This window comes from Oncorhynchus mykiss, chromosome 13 (genome assembly GCF_013265735.2).
Source record: "Oncorhynchus mykiss isolate Arlee chromosome 13, USDA_OmykA_1.1, whole genome shotgun sequence".
Taxonomy (NCBI): domain Eukaryota; kingdom Metazoa; phylum Chordata; class Actinopteri; order Salmoniformes; family Salmonidae; genus Oncorhynchus; species Oncorhynchus mykiss.
Genome location: NC_048577.1, coordinates 29,907,515 through 29,913,738, shown reverse-complemented (window position 1 = coordinate 29,913,738; position 6,224 = coordinate 29,907,515).

Sequence of the window (6,224 nt, the reverse complement as noted above, 5' to 3'; positions counted from 1 at the left end):
CAGTTTTAGGTCACGTTGTGGCAGAATGCCTCAGACAGGAGCTTGGGCCTATTCTTTGTTTTCAGAAGTCTTCTGAGCTGCTCCTTGTCGATGCCCTTCAGGTCGCCTCTGATGATTGGAGGAGTAGGCTGGCAGATCGTCTTATGGTAGGAGGTAAGGTGCTGGGAGCGGGCTCCTCTCAGAGCAGGTTTAGCGTCTCAGAGTGTTCCAGAGGAGAAGAGAGATCAAATCTCACATTGGGATGAGAAAGAGGTTTCTGAAGCATGTATGTGATCTTGATCACCTAAGAGGACCCATAACTATTTATCTATTTATTATTAGTATTTGTGCAGAAAGTAGCCTTTGGAGCACTGCTGTTAAATTATAATTGTCTCACACAAACACACTGTAAAGGAGACTCAGGGAGTCAGGAATTAGGTGCCGTTGGTGAGTTTAATGGTTAATGAACATAACGCAAATAAAAAACAGGAGAAGCGTCTGGACATGATAACAGAACCAATACTGCCGGATGATAAATACTACAGTGCTAGATAAAGGGGAAGTCATCAGGGTAGGGATGAAGTCCAGGTGTGCCTAATGATTGGTCGCAGGTGTGTGTAATGATGGTTGCCACGTGCATCACTGTAACGTTCGTCGTTGGGAGATAGAGAGGAGGACCAAGGTGCAGCGTGGTAAGTATTCATATTCTCTTTTAATGAAAACGAATGCTCAAACAAAAACAATAAAACACGAGAATGAAACAAAAACAGTCCTGAACAGTGAAATACAAACACAGAACAGAAAATAAACACCCACGAAACACAGGTGGAAAAAGGCTACCTAAGTATGATTCTCAATCAGAGACAACTAACGGCATAGAAAAACGAACATAGACAACCCACCCAACTCACGCCCTGACCATACTAAAACAAAGACATAACAAAAGAACTAAGGTCAGAACGTGACAGTACCCCCCCAAAGGTGCGGACTCCGGCCGCAAAACCTGAACCTATAGGGGAGGGTCTGGGTGGGTAAATCTTATTCAAATCTATTTGTACAAAACCCAAGGAAGAATATGCCACTTTAAAAAGAAAATCTGACAAATGACCACTAAAGATATGGTCATTTTCATGTTTTCATAACTTCTTAGAATGTTTGTGAATTACATACAGTTACATACAGTCGGAAGTTTACATACACCTTAGCCAAATACATTTAAACTTCCGGGACATTTAATCCAAGTAAGGATCACCACTTTATTTTAAGAATGTGAAATGTCAGAATAATAGTGGAGAGAACGATTTATTTCAGCTTTTATGTCTTTCATCACATTCCCAGTGGGTCAGAAGTTTAAATACACTCAATTGGTATTTGGTAGCATTGTCATTAAATTGTTTAACTTGAGTCAAATGTTTTGGGTAGCCTTCAACAAGCTTCCCACAATAAGTTGGGTGAATATCGGCCCATTCCTCCTGACAGAGCTGGTGCAACTGAGTCAGGTTTGTCGGCCTCCTTGCTCGCACACGCTTTTTCAGTTCTGTCCACAGATTTTCTATTGGATTGAGGTCAGGGCTTTGTGATGGCCACTCCAATACCTTGACTTTGTTGTCCTTAAGTAATTTTGCCACAACTTTGGAAGTATGCTTGAGGTCATTGGAAGACCCATTTGTGACCAAGCTTTAATTTCCTGACAAATGTCTTGAGATGTTGCTTCAATATATCCATGTAATTTTCCTTTCTCATGATGCCATCTATTTTGTGAAGTGCACCTGTCCCTCCTGCAGCAAAGCACCCCGACAACATGATGCTGCCACCCCCGTCCTTCACGGTTGGGATGGTGTTCTTCGGCTTGCAAACCGGAGCAGTGGCTTCTTCCTTGCTGAGCAGCCTTTCAGGTTATGTCGATATGGGACTCGTTTTACTGTGGATATAGATACTTTTGTACCTGTTTCCTCCAGCATCTTCACAAAGTCCTTTGCTGTTGTTCTGGGATTGATTTGCACTTTTCGCACCAAAGTATGTTCATCTCTAGGAGGCAGAATGCATCTCCTTCCTGAGCGGTATGACGGCTGCGTGGTCCCATGGTGTTTATACTTGCGGACTATTGTTTGTACAGATGAACGTGGTACCTTCAGGCATTTGGAAATTGCTCCCAAGGAGGAACCAGACTTGTGGAGGTCTACAATTTTTTTCTGAGGTCTTGGCTGATTTCTTTTGATTTTCCCATGATGTCAAGCAAAGAGGCACTGAGTTTGAAGGTAGGCTTTGAAATACATCTACAGGTACACCTCCAGTTGACTCATATTATGTCAATTAGCCTATCAGAAGCTTCTAAAACCATGACATAATTGTATGGAATTTTCCAAGCTGTTTAAAGGCACAGTCAACTTAGTGTATGTAAACTTCTGACCCACTTGAATTGTGATACAGTGAATTATAAGTGAAATAATCTGTCTGTAAACAATTGTTGGAAAAATGACTTGTGTCATGCACAAAGTAGATGTCCTAACCGACTTTCCAAAACTCTAGTTTGTTAACAAGAAATTTGTGGAGTGGTTGAAAAATTAGTTTTAATGACTCCAACCTAAGTGTATGTAAACTTCCGACTTCAACTGTGTACTAAGGCATTTGTGAAAATTCTATTGCAATATAGAGTGGGAAAGTTGCCATGCGTTTGGACAATTAATAGACAGTGCAGTAAATAAAACCAAATAAAAACATCTGTCTTGTCCAGGACCGGCGCCTACACAGACCGATTCACTACAGCCAATCAGAACTACAGTAGACCTTTATACAAACAAGTTATTTGCCACACGGGCCTGCCATCATCCACTTTGAACTGGACTTTGTGTTCACAGGCAGTTTCAACAGCATTACTTTAGATCATTAGAACGCATTCGCCAAAAGCCACAAAATACACCTGAATGGATTTATGCAAATATGTAAACACCACAGGAGTCCTCTTACATTTGAGAACTTTACAGTCCTATTGATCAAATATCCATGAAAAGGTAGGCTCTCTCTCCCTCAGTTATGCACATCAACAACAACAAAATAAACAGCTTGCCTGCAAATGCATGCTTGTCCCAACCAAGTTCCCAAGCTAACTGGCTGAAGTTGGCTATCTTGCTAGCTAGCTACTTCCAGACACAAATGAGAGATAACCTCACTCTGATCATTTTATTCTACATAGCAGAGCTGGTTAGGCTGTTTGCATGTTGTTATCTAGAGCGTTCTTGACAAACTATTACTTGTCTTGCCTATGTTTACTGACACCGGTCATATTCAGCAGGTGTTGCACGTTCGTAAATTAATCCGTTGTTCTGCACTCTGGCACACTCAGACGAGAGTGCTCTGAAATTGGAGTACATTGCCCAGAGTGAATTTGCGAACACAAGAGTTATGCTAACTATAACAGTCTTTCAAGTTCTTGCTAGCTGACCAAATTACACCTGCATCTTTAGCTGTGTATAGACATCAAAAAACGATGTGAGGGAAAAAAAGTCAGTCACTCACCCACTCCTCCAATGGGATATCAGGGGAAGTCTGGAGTATTTCTCCTGTCTTATCTGGTGTCATGTGTGAATTTAGGAATGCTCCCTCTAACTCTCAAACTCTCTCTCTTTCTCTCTTTCTCTCTTTTCTCAGACTAACTGAGCCATAAGACCATGCCTCAGGACTACCTGACCTGATGACTCCTTGCTGTCCCCAGTCCACCTGGTCGTGCTGCTGCTCCAGTTTCAAACTGTTCTGCCTGCGGCTATGGAACCCTGACCTGTTCACCGGACGTGCAACCTTGTCCCGGACCTGCTGTTTTCGACTCTCTCTCTCTACCGCACCTGCTGTCTCTAACTCTGAATGATCAGCTATGAAAAGTCAACTGACATTTACTCCTAAGGTGCTGACCTGTTGCACCTTTTACAACCACTGTGATTTATTTATTTTCGGAGCCTGCTGGTCATCTATGAACTTTTGAACATCTTGGCTATGTACTGTTATAAACTACCCCCTGCACAGGCAGAAGTGGACTGGCCACCCCTCAGAGCCTGGTTCCTCTCTAGGTTTCTTCCTAGGTTCCTGCCTTTCTAGGGAGTTTTTCCTAGCCACCGTGTTTCTACATCTGCATTGCTTGCTGTTTGAGATTTTAGGCTGGGTTTCTGTAGAGCACTTTGGGACATTGGCTGATGTAAAAAGGGCTTTATAAATACATTTGATTCATTGATGACATGACATGAACCGCTTGGAATTATGATTTCTGCATAAATTGGTCATCAAATTTGATCTGATCTTCATCTAAGTCAAAACAATAAGCAAACATAGTGTGCTTAAACTAATAACACTATATTGAATACATCATTTAAACATTCACAGTGAGGTTGGAAAAAGTATGTGAACCCCTAGGTTAATAACTTCTCCAAAAGCTAATTGGAGTCAGGTGTCAGCTAACCCGGAGTCCAATCAATGAGACGTGATTGGAGATGTTTGTTAGAGCTGCCTTGCCCTATAAAAACACTCAAAACACTTGAGTTTGCTATTCACAAGAAGCATTGCCTGATGTGAACCAGGCCTCGAACAAAGGAGATCTCAGAAGACCTAAGAATTAAGAATTGTTGACTTGCATAGAGTTGGAAAGGTTAGCTACAAAAACGGACATTTAAAGTATCTCTAAAAACCTTGATGTTCATCAGTCCACGGTAAGTCAAATTATCTATAAATGGAGAAAGTTCAGCACTGTTGCTACTCTCCCTAGGAGTGGCTGTCCTGCAAAGATGACTGCAAGAGCAGAGCGCAGAATGCTCAATGAGGTTAAGAAAAATCCTAGAGTCTCAGCTAAAGTCTTACAGAAATCTCTGGAACATGCTAACATCTCCGTTGACGAGTCTACGATACGTAAAACACTAAACAAGAATGGTGTTCATGGGAGGACACCACGGAAGAAGCCACTGCTGTCCAAAAAGTTTGCCAAAGTGCACCTGCATGTTCCGCAGTGCTACTGCCAAATATTCTGTGGACAGATTAAACTACAGTTTAACTACAGTTGAGTTGTTTGGAAGGAACACACGTGTGGAGAAAAAAAGGCACAGCACACCAACATCAAAACCTCATCCCAACTGTAAACTAGGGTGGAGAGAGCATCATGGTTTGGGGCTGCTTTGCTGCCTCAAAGCCTGGACAGCTTGCTATCATCGACGGAAAAATGAATTCCCAAGTTTATCAAGACATTTTGCAGGAGAATGTAAGGCTATCAATCAACCAATTGAAGCTCAACAGAAGAAAATACGCCTTCTGGACTGGCCCAGTCAGAGCCCTGACCTCAACCCAATTGAGATGCTGGGGCATGACATCAAGAGAGCAGTTCACACCAGATATCCCAAAAATATTGCTGAACTGAAACAGTTTTGTGAAGAGGAATGATCCAAAATTCCTCCTGACCGTTGTGCAGGTCTGATCAGCAACTACAGAAAACGTTTGGTTGAGGTTATTGCTTCCAAAGGAGGGTCAACCGGTTTTTAAATCCAAGGGATCACATACTTTTCCCACCTTGCACTGCGAACGTTTACATGGTGTGTTCAATAAAGACATGAAAAAGTATAATTGTTTGAGTGTTATTAGTTTAACCAGACTGTGTTTGTCTATTGTTGTGAACTAGATGAAGTTCAGATCAAATTTTATGACCAATTTATGCAGAAATACAGGAATTTCGAAAGGGTTCACATACTTTTTCTTGCCACTGTATCTAGCTAACGTTAGGCTTTGTGTTTTGAACACACCAACTCATTCAAGGGTATTTCTTTCTTTTGACTATTTTCTACTTTGTAGAATAATAGTGACTACAGGTACATCAAAACTATGAAGTAACGCATATGGAATCATGTAGTAACCAAAAAAACATTCAACAAACAAAATATATTTGAGATTCTTCAAAGTAGCCACACTTTATACCTTGAGGACAGCTTTGCACACTCTTGGCATTCTCTCCAGCTTCATGAGGTAGTCATCTGGAATACATTTCAATTAACAGGTGTGCCTTGTTAAAAGTAATTTGTGGAATTTCTTTCCTTCTTCAAATCAAATTATAGAGCAAACAAAGTTTATAGAGCAAACAAAGCAATTATCACAACAGCCCAGAACAAAATCACGGATGATCAATCAAACTACGAGGTCTGCAGTAGCGGTGCATGGGAAAATCAATAGGGAAGCCAATCTGGAAAAAAAAGCCATAATACAACATGTGTGATAATTCC